The 22,613-nt window shown below is 44.8% G+C and overlaps 1 protein-coding gene across 2 annotated transcripts in view; it reads left to right on the top strand.

The window, feature by feature from the left end:
* The window catches only part of RHOA (ras homolog family member A), an 84,140-nt gene that overhangs the window by 344 nt on the left and 61,183 nt on the right, over window positions 1-22,613 (top strand). Inside the window, exon 1 of one of the 2 annotated variants that reach the window (XM_090021163.1) lies at window positions 132-153. The exons of the other annotated variant lie outside the window; for it this stretch is intronic. The gene's annotated coding sequence lies outside the window, so the exon portion shown is untranslated. Of the gene's footprint in view, window positions 1-131; window positions 154-22,613 lie in introns of those variants that run through there. 2 annotated transcript variants of the gene reach the window in all.

The following is a 22,613-nucleotide window of genomic DNA, read 5'->3' on the forward strand; positions in this document are numbered from 1 at the left end:
TCTCCTGTGGGGGCGGCGGCGGCCCCGGGAGTGACGCAACCGGGGGCTCCCTCTGCCTGGCAGGGGCATGGGGAGCGGCGGGAGGCGGCACGGTTCCTCCCTCGCCTCGCTGCCTTCTGTTGGGAAGCGCCGTGTCGCGCCCCGGCGGCGCGGGTAGGACTGCTTTATTCCGTTTATGTGCGCCTGGCCCGGGCCTTCTTCCCCGCACCCACTCCAGCGGCGCACGGCAGCGCTCTCTGCTTGCCTGCCTCTCGATTACTTTTCAATGCTGGCTGTTTCACTGTGTGCCTTGAACACCGCTGGCAAAGGATGCAGCTGGGGTCCTGCTGACAGGGAGTCTGTTCTAGGGTACTGGGTAGAAGGCTGGGACTTTCTTCTTCACTTGCTGATGTGACTTCAGGTTAATCAGTTTCCCTCCATACTGTTTCTGTTTCTGTTTCTTGTCTGTTCAGACTGGAAGTTCTTTAGGCCGGGTGGGTGCTGTTACACAAAGCTTCCAAAACTGTGCTTCCTGGCCCAGATGTGGCCAGGTGCTTGTGTAGTGCTGCCTGTTTTACCTACTATTGTCCCTACATTCCGCATAAGAGACTTCACGTACACATATCAAAGATGGTATTCAGGAAAAGCTGACTGCAATCACAAGTAGGGAAGGGGAATGCTGTGTGACCCTTCTGTTAAAATGTTTTACAGACGTTACATTTGTGGACTTATTCTTTTAATTCTGTTACAGGTTGAATAGCTAAAACTTCTCAATTTTTGGTTCACTTTAGCTCTGTCATAGGAATGCTTACTCCTATTTCTTTTCTTCTTAGAATACTACTTAAAAAGAAAGTGGTTTCATTGACATCTTGTTGATAAATGAGAATACTTTTACAACTTCATGTTTATTTATCTATAAATGTTATGCTGGTTTCACTTATACTGGCTTAAGGCAGCCAGTGTAACCGTGAAGAAATTCATTGCTCTAAACCAAAAGTTTATCATTGTAGCTTGTATCTATGCATTTGCTGATGACAGCTAAGCTGGTGATAGGCCTTTCAATGTACTGCACTGATCTAACAAACAATTTTAAAGTCATGCCTTAAACAAATGCAAGGACTGGGCCTTTGTAAACTATTTTAAGTCTGTTATTTCAAGGGAGTATTTATGAAAGCCACTGTGGCTTACTTCCTTAATCTAGACCAGTGATTCTTGATGTTTCTAGGTTTAAAATATCCTGCTTAGATGCAAGGCAACTCTCAGAAAATGCCAGCTCTTTTTCTTTTTTTTTTATACTACAGAAAAAGAGAGAAAATATTGTGTTGGAAATAACTCAGAAAAAATACAGCAGGTCAGAATGCTTTTGACACTCTGGATTCCTACTTGTAACTTTTGGGTTTATCTTATGAATTGTTTGCACACCGAACAGTGCTAACATTGTGTGGCATTCTGTGGCATCCTTGAAAAGATCTCAAGGCAACTCAGGCTACTGCAGTTCCCTAGGTACTACTGGTTGTAAATTGTTCAGCATATGGTTTTCTGTTTAATAGGTAAATAGAGACATCAAAGTATATACACAGTGAGTTAATTTAAAAAACTGCTGTTTTATTGATTTGTAAGGGTTGTTTTTGCATTAGTGCTGGATTTGATGTAAAAATGTGATGTGTGAAAGCTTTTCTTTTGTCTGTTTCCTCAATACCATGTTTACCTGAATCCAAGACAGCTCGATTTAATATGCATCTCCCCCTGCAGTAATTACATTATATACATGGAAAACTTATAAATTTGTTATCATTTTCTATATAAAAAGCCTAATTACTGGTGGGGGTCGTCTTAAATTCATGTCCCAACTGCTGCAGTGGAGGAGTCAGTTGGGCTGTGCCCTGTTGTATTGCCTCCCCCATGGTTCTCTGCACCATCTGTCCAGCCCAAGGCATGGAGCACATGGTTGCTTAGGCCCCAGCCTAGTCAAACGTGTGGGTGTGGGGGGCAGGTTACAACTCCAGCCTCCACCCCAAATGAGACTTGGGTCAGAGCTGCAGCAGCTGCCTGCTCCCCTGCTGCCTTGCATTCAAATCTAGGACAAAGGGTTCCCCCCACTCCTCCCCATGTAGAATAGGGAGGAAAAAACCTCATCTTGGATCCTGTCTCTGACTCCTCAGTTTTTCTTTTTACTCACTTTCAGGATCTGAGCCATGACTTGTTTTTCTCTTTGATTGTTGTAGTGCCTTCCTTACTGGCTTACTCTTTGGTCTCCAGAAAGCAGTTCAAAGAGTGTCTTTTATTGTTCTGACCAAATTCAACCTGTGTTCAGATTTCCATTTAAGCTATCTTTTACCTTTTCTTATAAAATGTAAGTCAGTCTTTTTCTGCAGTGAGGTGGGAGAGGACTTCCTGGTATAAGAGAGGAAGGGAAGGGAGGAATGGGACACGGTCTGTCTCCACCCAAGGGAGAGCCTGGCTTGGGGTGGAGGCTAGAGAAGGAGAGAGGCAACTCCCTTAGGTAGGAGACAGGAGAGGGGGAGGGGGAGGGAAGTCAAGGAAACAGGCATAGTCACTGTGGTGGTGGGGGGTGGAGCTTGGCTTGGCAGTATGTTCGGGGAGGAGAGTCCTGGCTTGGGGGTGTGTGGGGGTGCAGGGAGTTGGAAATAAAATTCCCTTGGATGAGAGACAGGGAGAAGGAGCGGGACTTAATTTACCTTGGCTTGTGTCTCTGCCCAGTGAATATCCAGATGTGTCAGGCTTGGATCATCCTCAACACCCCCCCACTCCTGCAGAGAATCCATAGATTAGTGTGGTCTGTCAGCCCCAAGGGCCTAGGAGAATCCACCATATGTTGGGGCAGCAGCCGTGCCTTTTGAGATTGTGCTGGGCAGAGGGAAATGCGACAGGCAAGGTAGACCAGGTCCTCAGAGCAAGGTACTTGGTGCCTGTTTTCCTGTCTTTCTCCTCTGGCTGTTCTGGGCTGGTGATTGCCCAGATAGTTCTATTTGAATACTTGGTGCAGCATCAGGCTAGGATTGGAGGACGGGGGGGGGGGTGTTCAGTGAACATGTGGCCCATTGGAGGTATCCCTTGCCAGATGTTTTCAGCTTAGTGTGTCTGCTTTGTTCACCAATTTGAGGGTATTTTGGGGATTCTACTGGTATACTGAACACCTGATTCTCTGACTGAACTAGCTGAGTTCATCTGGAGGTGGTGTCAGGGATTTTTTCAGGGGACATCAACCTCCATTCTGGGGTTGGCTCTTAGAGCTAGAGTAGGACTTCCTGGCATCCATGTCAACCAGAAAGCTATCTTGGATGATAACTGAGCCAACCCATGAAATATGACACATGTTGGGCTTTCCTTGATACATGAGCTCCAATTACAGCTAAGAATTTATTTTTGAGTTATTATGCAATCAGCTCATATATAGAGTACACAAACACAATACATGACAAAAGTATTTTTTGTAATAAAATTAAAGTATGTTATAGTAGGTGTTTGACTTTTAGTGTATGATTTGGCTTTTTTCTGGTTCTAAGATGGCAAGCCTCCCCTCACCACCCAGCAGTATTTCCAGAGGGCAAGGGCAGGGATTTTCGGTGATGAAGTTCAGGGTTAGGTGTGGGACTTCTGGTCCCAAGATGGCTGTTAAGGTGTGGGGCTACCCATGCAGCCCTTCACAGCTTACCAAAACTCATTAAGTGGCCGTCCACCCAAGATAATGGCCCACCCCTGCCATAGACACAGTGCACCTAAGTGTCCACTCCAACCATTTTGCTGGTAACCGTTATGGTATGCAAGGGGACTGAGGCAGTGTAAGCAGGAGGGTAGGCACCTAGAGTGCAGGTACCTCTTGATTTGTGCTGTATCTGACTGATTGTGGCATAGATCTTTCTGCATTGCTGTCCAGTGAAACTGTTCTGGGTGCTAAATGGTCTGGTTAGTCTACCTTGTTCCTGCCTAGAAATTGAGATGTCTTCAGTCCTCTGTAATGTGTGCCACTTATTTTCAGACAAAATCTCTTGTATCTATCATGACTTGGGGACCACCATTTTTGCTGCAGAGTTAGAGCTTGGTGTTGAGGAAGCCTGGTTTGTTCTGTTCGTGTGTTGTTTTAAATTGCTGTACCCCACTGATGCGGAGAATGTGTGTGGAGGGACCTGAACCTATGCCAGTGAGCCAGGGGAGACTGGGACCAGTGTTGGTAGGGGTTATCAGTAGTGTGCCCTTTAGAAGCTGTCAGCCTTCCTGAGTCCCATTATCCTTCAAACTGCCTTCCCATGACACCTTAACTGATATTTCCTTGAGTTAGTTAAAATCCATCCTTCTGAAATCGGTGTCTGAGTTTTACTGACCGCATGCTTTTATAGTCTTAGAAGCATCAATTCTATCATATTGTGATCAGCAAGGATCGTGGTGTTTTGGTTAAAAAAAACCCAAACCCCAAATTCAGGTTTTTCCATAATTAACATGAAATATTACGAAATATTAAAAAAGTGGATTTGGTTTGTTTGGTTTTTTAAACTGAAAATTGTTTTTTTTAACTGAAAATTGTTTTTTGGGGGTTTTTTGGTTTTTTCCAAATAAGAGAGAACCAGGATCCCTGGATCACTTTCTCTCAAATTTCCCATTACCTTAATAATCAAAGTTTAATTTACCATAACAGTGTATGCTGTATAAATAGATAGATTTCTCATCTGGATAAGTGGTTGTCTTCCAGTACTTTCTGGGATATCTTGAAAAAGAAAGTAAACATATTGACAATACTTTGGCTGGGTTGAGTTAGTATAAGAGACAGAAGAAACTCAGCCATCTTTTGACTTCATTCTAGCCCAGGCTGGGCAGTTATTTTGGCTGGAGGGCTGCTTAATGAATTTTGGTGAGCTGTTGAAAGCTGCAAGGGTAGCCCCTCCCCGTGACAGGTGCTCTGCCCCCTGGTTGCCATCTTTGGACAAGAAGTTCTACCCCTGACCTTTGCCACCAGAAGTCCCTCCGCTTGCTCCCCCAACCCCCGGGCGGAGTCTCCCAGCCACCCCACCCCTTAGAATATGGGCACTGGCCCCCAACATTTAATCTTTCTATACAGTAAGCTTATGGGGGGGTTGGCAACAGTAGCCCCCTTTCTCAACTGAGGAGCACAAATTGATTGAAATACTGCAATTTGGAGTAAGTTTTGCATGTGAGGATGTTGCAGATATGACAATGCAGAAGAAAAATCTTGTTTTTGTTTGAATAACAACCTCCACATGTAATTGTTTGAAGAGTATGCTTTGGAAATAGTTTGTGATCAGAGGTAATCCAGTTTGCAAGCGTGATTCAATTCTACTTTGAACTAATTCCTAATCTTCCCTATTCTTCTATTTCCTTGTATGTGACACTATTCAAAGCTAAAATAAACTACTTTTAAGAGAAGGAGCCATACAAGGAGTCCCAAGGCAGTACACAGAGACTGGATTCTTTTAGAGATACCACCTTAGTCCAGAAAATATCTATTCATTATGGACTTCAGAAATTGAAAGGTTATATCTTGGACTGTAAAACCGTTAGTTTAGGGTAGGGACAACTAAGATGCAGCCTGTGGGCTCAGTCTAGCTCGCAGAACTGCGTAATCTGGCCTGCAGGGTTCCATGTGGATCTGAAAATTTGGCAGCAGCATTAATTGTCACAGCTCTCAGAGTGATGGCAATTAATGCTATTGCTGCTTGTCTTGCCACCAAATTTCCAGACCCATAGGGAGCCCCATGGGCTGGATCCAGAATGCAGAGCCATATCATGTGGCCTCTGGAACTGGAAGTTTTGTGGTAGTAGGAGCAGGGGCTGTTGTGGTTTTGGGGACCCCCCACCCTGACCCTGGCAGCAATTTACACTGATGCTGCCAAATTCCAACCTTGTGGGCCAGATAATGCAGCTCTGTGCTCCAAATCCAGCCTGTAAAGCAGCCTGGTGCCACTCATCCAGCTTGCAGGGTTAGATGAGTTGGGTACCACTACAAATTTTAATAGCGTCATCCCTAGAGTAAATGACAGTCAATATATTCCAAATATAAATGATATATATGGTGCAGAATATTCTAAAGGGGAACTGGAAATCATCCATGAATAGGTGTCCTATGTACCTGTCCATAAATTGAAAAGGCTGTACAGATAAAAGCTCTCTTATGTTATGCTATTTGTTTTTAACAGTGTGAGTTACAGTCCGTGCGAGTTGATTGATCCCTCACTGTATTTCATAGGGACAAAGTTGGGTTGCATCTTTATCCAAGAGTTATTTCTTGCATCAGTTTTACCTATACCAACAGTTAATCTTCATATGTTGTTTCCAGGAAAAACAGGTTTTTCTCTTACTAGGAAGAAACCAGGTTCTACCTCCTGGATTTGAAGAGTGCTTTGAGTTTTTACTGATTAGTGTAACTTCCCTAAATGCCTTATTATAATATAAAAAATTTAAAAATGTTAAGGGGAATGCCACTTCTACTGAAAGATACGCATCTGGTATTTTTTTGAAAGGTTAGATTATTAGTTTAACTAGGGTGAATACATTTGGGGGTCTTGGGGATCACTCCTTAAAGTTAAAGTGGAATTGCTGATGAGCCTCTAATGGTGTCATCGTAGAGGCCTGTCTGCTGCTTGGAATTCTGTATGTGTTTGTACAACACGTTTTCAATTTAACATTTAGATCTGATGCTTTATTTGGCTATGTGGCCCTTGTTTAGCATTAGAACTCAGCACACATTCCTGTGGATTATTTTTGAACTAAAACACATTTGTGTTAGTTCAAAAGCATGCTGACTCCATTTTCTCAGAGCTGACTCGCATTTTGACACTTGTACAAATGCACACGATGCAGTGCCAGGTGTTTCAGCTTTCAAAAGCACCTGGTGCTGCATTGCACATGTATCTGAAGTGCCCTATATATTCATATTTCCATGCACTTATTCTATTTTGGGATTCTCTTTTCTAAAGTAAGGAATTGGCTTAGGGAATCTCATGAGTACATATTATCTTAGTATTGAAATTAGTACTATAAGGGAATACTAGTATCATCCAAATGGGCTTTGCTTTTGGAGCAGTGAGCATGTGATGGTCATCCTGTATATGTGGATACAAAAATGCAACTGTCAGAATCTGAGGTACTATTAAATTGGCTTTTTTTGTGTCTGTACGGACTTCTCTCTCGGCTAAGAGATGGTCAGAGAAGTAGAGAAAATTCACATCTGAAAATCTCCCTCTCTTGATTTTATAAAAGGTTTTCTTGTTTAGTTTTGGGCTGTTTTGTACTTCTGATGTACTGAATACTGAAAATTGCAGGGCTGAAAGTATAAAGAGAGGAAGTTATCAGAAATCCAATATGAATGCATAGCATGTTGCGTTTCGGCAGTTCACAAACTTCAGTGAATGTACACAAATGCACTCTCATACTTCAATATTAAGTTCAGTATAAACTTGTTATAGTGAACTACATTGGCATTGGGAGAAAATTCACTAAAAGAGGTGCTCATTAGAATAGGATTATTTGAAACAAGAATAGTTCCTGTTTTTGGTATCGTTAAAAGGTAGGGTTTGTTATAAGCAAGATTTGTTATAATGAGGTTGTACTGTATTAACTTAATTTGCTATGGTATTACATGAGAGAAAAAGTAGTTCAAGGACACGCACAGAACTAGTCAATGCCACTTCCTGAACTGCACAGTTAATTTTATGCACGCCAATATTCAGGATGCTGCTTAAGGCAAAGGAACATACTTTGGCCCCGATAGTTTACCAACTTGAAAACAAACTGTGAGCTTTTCATAAGAAATAATTTTCAGAAATCACGGTTATGGTACTTGGTACACTGAAGAGACAAAATATCAGGTACTTAATGGCTCTCTAATTTAGCGGGCAAAGCATAATGCACGGCTGGAATTTTAAAGCCAGGCAAATTCATAGTAAATAATGCTCAAAGATTTATGAATGACTAACTGTTGGTACAAACTATCAAGGGAAACAATAGAGTATCAGTTTCTTGATCATCTGTTCAAGACCGAATGTCTTTTTGGAATATGTAAGTTCTGTGGAAAAATAGGGAGCCTCATGGTAATGAATATAAATTAGAAGCTAGGACTTGTAGAAAATTGATAACACGAGGGCACAGAGAAATTCGGTCAGCAAGGCTTACAGCAGGCATTCCCAAACTGTGGTATGCGTACCTTTGGGAGTACACAAGACATCTCTGGGGGGTACACAGGATAAATTGTGCAAGGGTGGCTTTAATTTTCATTATAATAATTGGTATTTAAGGGGTTAAAATATAACATGATCTGCTGGTAGGCATATGTGGGAAGATGGTCAATCTGGAAGAGGGTACACAATAAGAAAAAGCTTTGGGAACCTCTGGTTTGGGATAATAAGAAGCTTAAATATATCAGGATCAGAAAGAATACAACGATGGCAATAGCCTGTTAGTTGGAAAGGACAAAAATTGTCAGAGTAGAAGAGCCAGATATGTTCCATAAACACTTGTTCTTTTTCTCAAATAAAGCTAGATGCTGTATGTCACATTGCTGTCCATATTCCAGTAGTGAAATTGTTGCCCATTTTTAACAACAATAGGAGGAAGATGTTTAGGTAACTTAATTAGTAGGTCCAGATAATTTAGATATAAGAATTTTGAAAGAGCCGGTTTTGGAGGTCTCTGTCCAGATAGTGTTGAACTTTTTTTCATTACCTCTTTAAACACTGGAGGAAGCTGGAAGAAAGCCTGAGCTGTAAGCGACTGAAAGAACTGAGGAGGTTTCTGGTATATAATCTGTTTGAATATGAGCATCTTGTATGATGCAGTGGCCAAAAGGTAAAACAAGATCCTATTGGTGGAAGTTGGAACTAGACAAATTCAAGCTAAAAATAAGATGCAAATAATGAACTATAAGAACAGTAGTTCCAGTTGAAATGTGAATTAATTTAGGGAAATGCTGTGGCCTGTCTCTCACAGGAGGCCACTGATAATCAGGCATCCAGGTTTTCCATTTCTCATGGAAACACATGGCCTTTCCCCTTACAAGCTGGCAGCCTTCCAGCCTTGAAGGAGGTGCTTGGGGCTGGGGAGAATGGAGGAAGGGTGACTGGAGGCAGGGGGAGCCGTGTGTGCATGCATGCGGGCACACGTGGCCAGCATACAGCTAGGCAGGGTGGTGGGAGCAGCCCTGGTAGCTGGATGTAGGTGAGTCTGGGGCAAGGGGGGCTTGAAGCCAGGGCTTGGGGACTGTCGGGGGGTGAAGTGGGTACCTGCCAGCGCTAGGGAAAGGCATCTGGGCACTGGGGCTGTGGCGAGGCACAGGGATATGAGGCAGCACTTGGTGCTGCCAGGAAGCCCAGCTCTGTGCTCTTGCCAGTGGGGCCTGCTTGGAGGTGCCTGTCACTCCAGTGGGGGAAGGGGTGGGGGGTGTCTTTCAGGGTGGCAGGGTCAGCAATGCTGGGCACCAGTGCCCGTGCTCTCAGGGGTGGGGTGGTGGGAGACTGCCTGGGGGGCCCTGGCCAGTCCTCCTAGTGCAGCACAGGAGCCCCAGCCTGTAGCAGAGGGCAATATGTGGTGACCCAGCTGCTGTCTGGGGGCTGCAGTTCAGGAGTTAGAGGCACTGAGATGGCCAGGGAGCTGTGGGTTGGGGATGAGGGGCACTGGCAGGGATGTGGGGGAGGATTGCAGTTTGGGAATGAGGGGCACGGGGTGGGGGGGAAAGATGACTGTGGGTCAGGAGTGAGGTGCACTGGCAGGGCTGGGTGGGGTTGTGACTTGGGAGTCGGGGCAGGGCACCAGCATATCGGGGCTGCTCAGCACCACAAAGCAGTGGGGAGACAGCTGCTGCTGGACTGTCCTGGTGAGCAAAGGGGACAGAAAGAGCTTTGATTTTTCCATGTTTTAAAAAAACCAAAACCAGACAAAATCAAATGCCAAAATATATAAGAATTTAGAATTTATTATAATGATTGAAGCAATGGTAGGCTTCCAAGTTGCTTTAGAATTGTAAACATATCAATAAAATATTGTATTCAACTGATATAGATAGATATAATATAGTGTTTCATTTTAATTGTGGAAAAACAGATTTTGCAGGTTTGGGGGTTTTTTAATCAAAGAATTTGGGATTTTTTTTATTAGAGTATTTGGAATTTTTAAATGGAGAAAACCAGGATCCCTGGTAATCACAATGGTCCCTTGTAGTCTTAATCTGTGATTTTTATTAATAGGTCATTGAACTTGGAACACAGATAGTTTTAGCCAAAGTACAGAATGCAAGATGTAGTTTCGGTTCATGACCATTCTGGAAATGGTTGTACTTTGGTGTAATGTCTCAAGGGGGCATCTGCAAATGGTCTTAAGTGAAAGGAGGACAAATTAAAATGTCTCATACTCATTCCTATGCCTGTTGAGAGAACAAGTAATCACCACGTCCAAAAGCAGCCTATCTTAAAGTGGTAACTGAATGCAAAGTTGCCACTCAGGATTTGCTAGGGAGAAACAACAAAAACCTATTAAGACTGTTTCAAGGAAAATTAAGACATGTAATTCAACCTAAGCATGGTCAGTTTTCTAATCTAGAAATGGGAAGAATTAACCATCTTGTTGTCAAATAGCAAAATACCCAGGAAGCATGTTATATCTTGATGCTTTAATAAATCAGCCCATATTGCAGTGGCAAAAGGAAAATTGATACTGGCAATCATTTTCTTTTTTGGGCTGATGTGGCTGATAATGTAGCCGATAAGTGCTGCGTGCACATGTGCAGCTGCAGCATGCACACAGCCAGGAATGCAGCCTGGCAGCTTAGAGAGAAGTGTCTAGCGAGTCATTCTGTTGTGGTGAAGGAGTGGGGAGGGGGGGGCAGATTGAGGGGGGCCTGAGTGTAGCCCCAGCTTAGCCTTCCTGCCATGAAGAGGTTGGTGCAGATAACTGGAATTTTTACATAACCGGCAATCCCCTTACCCCGTGGATACCAGATAGACTTAATTTTACTGTAAAATCTTTGTTGAGTCATGATATTGTGATAGAACTCTCAAGTCATGGGACTTTTTCTTCTGGTGTATCTCATGTGAGACTTGTACAGCCATCAAAGTCTGGGCTGAGGTTGGGGCAGGTCAGAGGTGGAGTCCAATGAGACTGGAACCAGCTGCAAAGTCCCCGGGAGCCCAGTTGGGGCCCAGTTGCGGCAGGGGGTGCAGGGAGCTCTCCCAGGCCAGCACTGAACCCAGGGCTGCAACAGGTGAGGGGGCTGCTTAGGGCTCATGTGCAAGGAGCAGTGGGGAGGGGGAGTTAGAAGGGAGCATCTTATTATTTACATACTGAATTTCTTGGGGTTTTTTAAGAGTCTGTCTCTTGACTTTTGACACTGTGGGGTTGGCAATACTGGAGACTGCCCTAGGGGAGTTGTGGGCTGTCCATCACTGGACCTGTTCAAGAAGAGGTGGGACAGCCTCTAGTCAGGGTTAAGCTATGCATAGCTATGCCTATGTTCTACTGTGGGTATTTCCCATGCTTCTGGTCTTTGCTTGTTGCTGCATAGGGCTCAGGCTCTCAGTTCAGGGTCAGACTGATCACCATATTTGGGGTCAGGAAAGAGTTTTACACCGTAGTCAGATTGGTATGGACTGGGGGTTTTTACCTCCCTCTTTGGTGGGGGATGTCCCTCTTCCTGGTATGTCTTGAGCATATATTAACTTTTACAGCAGCAGGCCTTCATATCCTGGAGCAGGATCTGAAGGTTTTTGGAATTGACCAAAACCTCTGAGAGGCCTTAGCAGGAGACAGGACAAAGTGGTGCTCCCTTCTCAATCATGGAGTCCAACATCACAATGAGAAATGGTCACATAAATTACACCAGAAATGTGACTGATGGAAACAGCCTGTTAGTACAGTAGCCCTTAATGCCATGTACTCCTGTGACCACTGTGACAGGACCTGCATTTCTAACATTGGTCTCTACAGCCACAAGAGAAAATGCACCACCAGTCAGTAGAATAGCTTCAATATCCACCATCACTCGCTGATGAACAGATGCCATATGACATATGAACAGCAGTAGGACATTGGGTGCCATGGTTAACCCTATAAAGGGTGCATGGTCTGTACTATTGGATGCAAAGGATCAAAGTCATCGCAGGTGTTGGAACCTGGTCTTTGACTCCAGCAGATACCATCATGTGTACTCCTTGGTCAGGACTATCCACTGATCCCACATAGATGATATCAAACATGTGTTTTATTCTCTCTACCTGAGCTCTGATTTAGCTCATCTCTCAAATGAGGAATAGTTATAATTCTGCACTCTTTTAATGGAAGTTTATTATCCAGCTCATGGAAAAACCTGCTCAGTATCTACCAGCCCTCTGTTTCTGAATGTTTCTGGGTACCTCAGTTAAATGGCCATTCTTGGTTCCTTTGCATATGTACTGAGAGAGAAATACTAATTTCTAAAGAGCTCTGTCTAGCTCTCTAAACTAAAATACTGCAGCACACGGGGGTGCGGGGGTTACAATAGCAGAAAACATGGATTGCTGGTGTATCTGCAGCGCAAGGACAGAAGGCAGGGTTTTAGGGATATGGGGGAAAGGGTGTGTTGGGTTGTGTCACAGGGAAGAGGAGTCTTGTTTAGTTGTATATTTCTTGTGTGGAAAAGGGAGAGGGAGCAGTGTGTGCAACAGAGGGTGCATCTACACATGCAATTAAATCTATTTAGACCAGTGGTTCTCAAGCTCTTGACAGACTGAGTACCACCAATTTAAAATGATACTGCCTTAAATACCACCAGCAAATTTTTTCATACACGTAGGTAACAGACTAGGTATTAAAACAACATCAAAACATTTAGTAATCATAAAACATAGTTTTATATGGCTCCCCTAACTGATAAAACAATTGTAAATTGGAAGAAAGACAGCATAAGCCAGGGGTAGGCAACATTTTTAGCCAGAGTACTGAAAAAAAGGCAGTGTGTACCCTGTAAGGTGCTTGAGTGCAGGCACAGCAGAAAAACAAAACTGGGGCAGAAGGTACATGGCAGACACTGTGCATATTACAGTGTTTCCCAACCAATGTACTGTGGCTTTGCGTCTGGCTGCATGCCCTCCCTCTCGCCCTGCTCCGTGTCTTGTGTGCCACAGTGTTATTTTTTAATTCATGTAAGTGTGCCATGGGATGGAAAAGATCGGGAAATGCTGGCATACTAATATAGTTAATAATCATAAATGTTACTTTTTTTAACAATAAATACCAGGTTTTCTAACAATTCTAAATCTGGTGACAATAAATAAAACTTCATATACTACCTTTTGTTTTTGTGTATTTTTTTTGTTAAGCGTGTTGTGATGGGGTGGAGAGAAGAGAGAGAGGGTAGAGAGAGGGGTGGGGGAGGTGCTGCAGGTAGGCTAGCCTGGCTGGGGCCTTGGGAAGGCAGTAGTTGGAGGACAGCAGGGACTGGGGCAAAGAGCGGGGGTGCCCCGGGGCTCCGTAGACTTGGGCTGCAGTGGGGGTGCTTGGCAGCACCAGAGGTGGGGCCTGGCCTGGGCTGTGCAACTCCGCAGGCGTGGGGCGCAGCCGCCCTGCCTACAGGGGAACACCTCCTGGTCAGGATGCTGGGCTCAGGGGGGCTCCCTGCTTGGCCTGAGCTCACCTGGCCCAGTGCTAGTGGGGCAGAGCCCCCGGAGCTGCAGCAGGGACTCCCTGGGCTCTGGGAATAGTTGTTGCAGGCAGTGCTCAGAGCTGAGCTGGCTGGGAGCCCTCAGTGGCCCTGCCCAGCACCTGCCCCGGTCCCAGCCCCTCGAGGGAAATTGCGCCATGGCCAAGGTTCAGGCAGGCTGGGGTAGCTGCAATTGCTGTTTCTGGGATCTCCTGTGGTCAGGCCCTTGCAGCGGGGGAAGCTCTGCCCCACTTGCCTTGTGCTTGGTGTGCAGGGAGGCTGAGCCTGGAGCAAAAAGTCTCCCTGAGCATGGCATCCGGCCTTGGCGAAGCAGTGTCCCCTCACAGAGCTGTGTGAATCAGGCCCCACCTCAGGTGGCCGTGGGCACCCCCACCTGGCCACCCGCCCACCACAGCCCTTCCCGAGGTGAGCCAGGCCTTTCTAGAGCTACCACTGTGTGCACCCTGGGGTAGGCATGGGGGGCTACCTGCCCCCTGGATTTAAGTGTAGGGTGAATGTGCTGCTGTTGGGCTCTGCACCTCAGGAGCCACTTGTGATGCCATGTTCCTTCCACTGCTGGGCAGACGGTGCATAGAAGGCACGTGGCGTTGCTCATGGCCTTAAGGTAACAGCAGTGGCAGACAGGCCACTGTGTCTGTGAGGCACCTGTGGGCCACCTCCTCCACCTCTTGCAATAGGGCCCCTGGGCTGCTGCCTGTGAATCCCAGAGTCACAGCGGTCCCCCAAGATTACATGTACTCCAGATAGTTTCCATTCAACAAGCTTTATTTCCCTCCAGCACAGCACGTTCCCTGAGGTGGCATGTGCAGCGGGTGCCGGCGATCGAGGGCAGTGTCCCTGACACTGCATCCCTTGAGAGTTTGCAACATTTCAGGGATAACATGCACTACACCGGGGGTGGGCAAAATATGGCCCAGGGGCTGGATGTGGCCTGCCAGGCCGTTCTGTCTGGCCCATGGGGCCCCTAAAAAATTTTTAAAAATTAATATTTATCTGCCCCGGGCTGTCTGTCATGCGGCCCTCAATAACTTGCCAAAACTCAGTAAGCAGCCCTCTGCCCAAAATAATTGCTCACCCCTGCACTACACCAAGGGACTGTGTGCTGCTTGACCTTGGATTGGGGGTCATGTGCACACAGGTACCCAGGATCCATGGTAAATTGTCTCCCTGTCTGCTGGGACATGGAGCTGGTGATGCCTCTGCCCTCTCCCCGGCAGACCTTTTCAGAGAGGTGGCCCAGGACAGGGCTTCTCTCTGCACATGGCCTGTGTTATGAGTAGGCCCCTGCTGAGAATCCCCTGGGCATACCAGGAGGATCTGTTTGAGTGTACCGAGGGGTGTCCCACCCATTATGCCCTGGTGCTTACTGATTGCCTTGGTCCCCTGGGCACAGCTGAGGACCTGGTACAGGGCCCTGAGCTTTGGTACCCCAGGCAAGCCCACGCTTCCCTGTGATGTGCCATGCTGCCTGGAGGGGTATCTCTGCCTTTGCTACAAGTCCCTGACCCCTTGCAAGTGCTGACGGAGGGAACAATGGGGCAAGTGTTGTCGTTGTTGTCCCCCCTCTCCCATCCCCCCGAGCAGGTGGTGGCATGGGGTGGTGGGTGGCAGCGCTCTGTCCCTACTTGCCTTCCACACCCCCCATCATTCTTGATGGGCAGTTTGCCAGTTTAAAGCAAGAAATGTCCAACAGCAAAGCAGATGGACCGGATGCTTATTCCACTTCATTTTCTTGCCAGTATTCTTAACACAAAGTACAAGGGTATGTGCCTATCTGCCGAAAAGGGAAATGCAAAGATATGGGCATCTTAATCACCCAGCAGTTATGTCAACTGTAATCTATTTCAGGGCTAGTGGTGAACAATTTGAGCACTACATGTTTGCTGAAGCAAGTCACACCGCTGACCTGGTAGAAGTCATTAGCAAGGCACCTGAAACCAGTTTGTTGAAGTGCTAAACCATCTTTTTACCAGCAGTAGCCTGTTCTGTGGGTGCAGAAAGAATATTTTCTTTATCTGGTCTGGTTCATTCAAAGTGGAGGAATTGACTGGGAATTGAAAAAGCAAGAAAGCTTGTTTTTCTGTGAATAAAAAGAGGTGGAGGATCAGACTTTTGAGTTCTAAAAACTTTCAAGACAGGGAGTAAACATTTTCAGAACAGTCTAGATCAAAAAATGACACTCAGTTTAAAAGACTACTAAGCAAGCAGGAACTTAAGCTCAAATAAATTTCGAGGCATTTTAGACAATTTTTGCTAGGGTGACCTGAAATAGTTGATTTAATTCGCTGACCACAGTTCATACTTCTAATAGTATAAATGGTTAACAGTAGTGTTTTAATATATTAGTTGGGTGTAGATGTGCACCATGGTTTTGATTTAAAAAAAAATGAAAACGTTTATGTATCTAAAACATTAAAGTTTTGTTTATTAAACTTGAAGTGCTCATTTGTGTGTGTAATTAAATTCAAGTTGCCATCTTAATGCAGATTGATGCAAAGATGAACAAAAAGCTAATCTAGTGAATAAGAAATATGTACTTCACCATTTTATAACACACTAAATTGTAGGATTTCTAACAATCCAAATATGCTACTATAATCTCGCTCTCTCTTTCTCTCTAGTTTGTGTACTTAGGAAACATATACTGTAAAAGCTGTATTTAATTGTTAGTCAACATGTTTTAATTGTTATGTCAACCAATGACAATACACCTGTCTTAAAAAACCAAGAATATATAATGGGAAAGTTGGTTTAAAAATATATTTTTTACTTGGTCTTTTGATTTGCTGATTTAAATCATGTTTTAAATTGACTTTACGTAAATCAATTCATCCCTGTTCCAAAACTGCACCACTTAAACTTTTCTGTCGCTTGAACTCGTATTCTTTGAACTGTATGCAGCACAGGCATGATTATCTGAATTGGGAGTGATAAATAATATAACCAAGGTTTTGAAAATAAATTAATTTTTATGTTCTGTTGGGTATTGGAGATAGCTGGGATAAATGTTTCAAATATGCAGGAAGAAACTGTTTGCCTATCTACAAGAGAAGGTACTAAAAGTATTGTAAGTTTATGGTTTAACTCCTAAGCCCAATCAAACTGATTAAGGCAAAAGTTCTTAGGCAGTGTAGAAACTGAAAGTTTTTTGCATTTTAAAAAAGAATACTTGCAACTTCAATATTTGAAGTAATAGATACTTAATGAAGTACCTTACATTGTGACATTTATAAAACTTAAATGGCATGTTTTCCACTGCTTCTGTATATGATATTTTAACACACTGCTGTTTTAAGTTGGGCTTAATTATAGCAATTTTAATGGATTCTAGTAAGGCCTTCACATAGCATACATACTTTCATAGCTTGTACTTTTCTCCCCAAAATTAGCCCCAAAATTAGGTTAATCTTGGGTTGGAGAAGCTCATTTTTCTTTGCTGGAATAGAGGCAGGAAAGAATAGAAGCTACAGATATTGTGCTCAAATGGTTCTCAGAATGGCTGCCACTTTTCTGGTCCTAGCAAGCAGAAGGGACGGAGCCTTGTCTTAACCCAGTGGGATCTGGCTTTAAAGCTTTCTTGCCATACCAGGAAATTTCTGTAGTCTCACTATCTTTTGGGATGCTACATGTCTTAGACTGTCTGTTTCCAGGAAGATTTATTCTGTCACAGTCTGCCATGGTCACAAGTGGCAAAGCAGGGAGTGGGGGCCTACAAGGCTGTAGGTGGGCAGGCAGGATGCAGGGGTTGTGGCGAGGGCAGATGCAAGGTATAGTAAGTGGGGAAGGGGGCAGGTGGTGAGGGATAGATGCTGTGGGAGAGGGCAGGCACAAAGTGGTTTATGTGGGTTGGGGCAGGCAGCAGGGCCAAACAGCCTCCCACCTGTTGCTTTCCTCACTGACTGCCTCTTTACCACCTGCCCTGGTACCACTGCTATCACTGTAGTGATAGGGATGAATTTATGATCCTCCAATTATTAGATTCTATACATGGAAAATTATAACAGATTTATCAATCTAGTTATTGGGGTGGAGAAACTTGAATTCAGGGGCATCTTAGATTTGGGTAAATATGGTTTGTTACTTAATCCTATAGCATGGTTCTGTGGAAGCATCCTGTTTGGGAATCAAGAAATGGTTTTTCACACCATAAATCCACCAGGAATCTATGTAGTTCTCCACCAGATATTCTATGTTAACGCAGTACATGGCACAGTAGAGGGTCAGTCCTGGTTGAATCTACTGAGCTCTAATATAATATAAATACTTATTAAGTAATCTTTAATGTCTTTCCTTATAGAGGCGGGGTGGAATGAAAGAATGAGGCAGACTATGGCAGCTGGACATTGGGGAGATTTGAAGGGGGGGAAAAATGAAATACACTATAACTCAAATGTTTTCTTGGTGCTTTTTAACTGGTTTGCCTATTTGTTGTCTTGAACATTTTTGAGACTGGGACTGTCTTCTGTTCTGCATTTGTATAATGTATAGTTTCCTCATCTTGGCTAAGGTATTTAGGTTGTACTATACCAATATCATGTATTCCTGTTAAAATTAGTTAGTTTTGATGCAGTCTTAATAAATGTATGCCTGATACTTTCAAATAAATAGTCTTTAAGTTCTTGTAGCAGAAATTAATTTTAAAACTAGTATATTAATATAATTGAAGTGTTAACAGAAATTAAACCTGAATGAAAAGTGCAGGGAAATAACTTGAAAGAAGTTGGTTTTAAGTTTGACATAACTATTATAGTATGAGAGTAGCAGTTAGCCATGAAGTCAGGCAAAAAGTAGGGTAGAGATGCATCTTGTATATCGGAGGGGAGGGGCAAAATTTTCAGCTGGAGAGCCACTTAATGAGTCTTGGGGACCTGTCTAGAGCCACATCTATAGTCCTCTCTCTGGCTTGTCTCATCTCTCTGGATCCTCTGCCTCCCTCTCTCTGTCACTTACCCCTCTCTCTCAAATCCGTTTAGTCACAAAGCCTCCTTGCACACTAGTTGAGCTCTACCTGTCCCAAGAAGTTTATGGGCCGACAAGAGGCGAGGCGCTGCTGGATCCTGGTACTGGCCAAAGGGGATGCTCTAATCAGTGACCTAGGAATCAAAGGGAAGCTGGGTGACAGTGACCATGAGTTGATCACTTTCCCTATCCATCACAAAGCAGGCAAGTCAGTCAGCAATGCAGTAGTCCTTGACTTCAGGAAAGCTGACTTTCATAAGTTCAGGAGGCTTGTTCTTGAGGCCCTGAGAGGCCATGATTTCACAGGGGGCTGAGTTCATGATGAGTGGTCGGTCCTTAAGGAAGCGAGCCTAGAACCACAAGGGAAGTCCATTCCCACCTGTAGGAAAGGTGGTAAAAGGGCTCAACAACCCCTTTGGTTTGACAGGGAACTCATGGACTTCTTGTGTTTAAAAAGAGAGGCATATAATGGATGGAAAACAGGAAACACCACTAAGAAGGCATATAGTGCACTGGTCTGCACCTGCAGGGAGTGAACTAGAAAAGCCAAGGCTGTAACTGAACTCCATCTGGCTACACAAATCCAGGACAATAAAAAGTCCCAGATCCCTACTTATTAGTAAAGTCTTTAGTTTCTTTTTAACTTGATAAAAGTATGCATTCTGTTTAGAAGTGATGATGTACAACATCATCTGTGCTTCTCCCCTCCCTTTCAAAACCCTGGTAATATTTGACTGTTTGGAAGGAGGCAAATGAAGAGAAGTTATACAGCAAGTATAGGAAATATGTTATGAAGTTCTAAATGAGAATATCATGTTTTTGGGGGGCGGTTTTAAGTATACCTGTGTAGGTATTTGTGACAATACCAATCTGAATGCAGTCTCTTCTTCTTAAAACACTTGCAGTTAATGGAGGCAGCCGGGGGGGGGTAGGGTGTGTGTGTGTGTGTGTGTGTGTGTGTGTGTGTGTGTGAGAGAGATGGCAGATAGTGTTATTCATTTAATCAGACCCATAGATCTGTGTGATTAAAGGATATCTTGCACTATGTTAAGCTGGCTATTCCCAGGAGGAGTTGGTTGTTGTCAGTTTCACTGTTAATAGCCGTCTTTTATCATCCTCTTCTTTAGCAGTCATATAGCTTTTATCTTAAGGGAATGCAGTTTTGGGGAGCTGCCACAGGCTGGTCCACATTTCTGAATACCACTGCAGCCTGCCCTGCTCCCCTTCTGGATTGGCCCACCCACGATGAATGGAGGCAGCAGTGGCCAGTCAGAAACTACTGCTGGGTGCGGGAGGGAAAGTGGCCACTACCCCTTGCTGCTGCTGAGCTATTCTTGCTGCAGCTGCCCAGAGGCCATGCCTGGGCTGCCCTGCAGCTCCTCTCCTCTGCAACCTCTGTCCTGCTGGGAGGCCCGGAGGTGGTGGTGATGACAGTAGAGAGGAGCTACAGGGCAGCCTGGGCATGGGCTCCAGGCAACTATAGCAAGAAGGTTCCAGCAGTGGAGAGGGGAAGGCAGATGCTTTTCCCCTGTACCCAGCAACACCTTTTACCTGGCTTCCACCACTCATTGTGAGCGGGCGAGTCCAGAGGGAGTTTGAGGCAGCCCAGAGCTGCTCTGCTCTGGTCAGGGTGGGTCCAGAGCAGGGTAGGCCAGGCCCAGCTGGGAGCAGCTGGTGCACAGTGCTCTGTACTGGCAGGGGTTCCTCAGTGAGGCAGATTGGAGATCTACACCATTGAATAAGGCAGCTGTTCCTGCAGGAGGTAGAATGGGATAACAGTAAATGCTAGAGGTGCTGAGGATAGGTCTAGGTGTGAGGGCGGCAGGGTAGGATCCCACTATGCCTAAGTCCTCCATATCTGTACCTGAGGGGGTGAGATTAGGTTTATTGTAGTTGTTTCTTCAGGGACTTTCATGTCAGCAGTTGGATTCGTCAGCTGCTGCATCCCCTCCCTTCAGTTCCAGGAGCATGGATGGAGCAGAGGAATGAGCTGGGCTGCAGATAGCAGCCCTGGATCTGTCCACAGCAGAGCATAAAACTCAGAGCAAACTCTTATTTTGAGCAAAATCATATGCCAACATTCATTTGGAGAGGTTTCAAAAGGGGAGGGGGGAGCTGCTGCCCTGGACTGTACAGCAACGGCTAGACTTTAACAACTTGTAGTGAAACAAATGTGGCAAAACTGCTGTGACTTAGAGGCCTCAACTTAAACTCTGGATAAAGCATGGTAAAATTTGCTTGTGTCACTTTAGGCTTGTCCAAAAGTTGTCCTCAGTTTTAACACGATCTTGGAAATTGCCTCTGAGGCAGGCCAGAAACACTGACCACTTTGGAACTGAATAAGGTGCCAAAGAGCAAAGTTAAATGCCTTTTCAGCCAAAAAGTAACATTTTGGTGATTTACATTTAAAATGAACAAACTATCTTTTCCATTTCTCACGCTGCTAGCATATTTAGGTTCTTTTACTGTGCAGGGCTTTATGCTGTTAGATTTATTGTTCTGTTTATCGTGGTATTGTGTGTGTTCCTACTGAGTCCCCAACAGTGAGGGGGGGTGGGGGTTGGACTGGGGCGGGGCATGGGACAGCCGCGAGCGACTCGTCCGGGGATGCAGGGAGTGGGTGGTGGCTCTAGCCGCTGTGCGCGTACTGGGAGGGCATTGGGGGTGGGGGGGATGTGCCCCTGGATCTGCACACAGGTCAAAGGCAGGCTGGTGCTGTGGGCTGGGGCCAGTGTGGTGCTGAGCTCTTCCTGGTGGGGGGTTGGGCCAGGCTGCATTTGGGGAGGGCAGCGGCGGCACAGATCAAATGAAGCAGTGAACAGGGTAAAGCAGAGGTATTTTATCTGATTCTGGCCCTTATTCTTTGTGAAGTAACACAAGCACATCCTTCCCCTGCACTTGCTCACTACCCTTTGAAATATTTTTGTAATCCACTTCTGGGTCATGACCCATGGGTTGAGAAATGCTGATCTATCTTGTTCTTCCCACAAGAACACATTCGGTTTGAATGTGGGGTTTGAAACCATCTGCCTATAACAACTGTGGAACTCGAGTGAACTGCAGCCTAGTAATGGCCTCTTGTTGCTTGTACTTTCATTTTCTTACCCCACCTCTGCAATTAAATATGTTTATTTTAAAACCAGCTAGCTTGGCAGCTTCAAAAATTGAGAGGAAACTTGCACCAAAGCTATTACTGCACAGTATAGATCAGATAACTCATTTTCATGGAAGGGATTCAGTAATATTTCCTTAGCTTGAGGCAACACCTTTCACAGTTATCACAAAGGAGTGCTTGCTTGGGACCACTGTGGCTTTGTCTGGTCTAGAAGAATGCTCCCTCACACCAAAGCCAGCTTAGACATGGCTTCTAGAACAGAGGGGGAGCTGTGTACCTCCCACTCTGAGACCCTGGCCTCTTGAATTTCCACCTGCACTGGTTCTGTGCGGCCCCAGTTCAAGGCATGCATCCAGTTGTGCTCCTGAAAGGGACTTTACCTCTTGTTGTGGATGACAAGTACAATCTGAAGTTCCAAGCAGCAGACAGATGGCTCTGCTTCAATAAACTATCCTGATGCAGAGAAAGATATAGCTTATTATTCAGTTCTCTGTTCAGTCTCTTGTTGTTAATACCCTAATGAGCTGTGATTTTTTAGCAAGCTCCAAAGCTAAAATATCTGAGATCCTTAAGTTCCCACAGGGCAAAAGAAAAGTGTTTAATAAAATAAAGGTATACAGGGTCTAAGGGAGAACTAAGATGGTTCTTTCTGGGCATCTAAATGACTAAAATAAGTTAATACTATGTTCTGTACTGTAATATAGATAGGGCAAGCTGTTTTAACATATTAGTTGGTTACATTGGTGCTTAGGCTCTTTGTTAGGGTTCACCTTTGAGCTAACATGTTAAAACTACAGTGCGCCTCATCTCCATTAGGATGCCAAAACATCAGCTGTTCCATTTTCTACACTTTATCCTAGTACAGTAAAAGCTCTGTTATCCAGCATCCTCTGGGAATGGGGG

Source organism: Crocodylus siamensis, chromosome 11, assembly GCF_052110815.1.
Source record: "Crocodylus siamensis isolate JL-2025a chromosome 11, ASM5211081v1, whole genome shotgun sequence".
In the NCBI taxonomy this organism is placed as follows: Eukaryota; Metazoa; Chordata; order Crocodylia; family Crocodylidae; genus Crocodylus; species Crocodylus siamensis.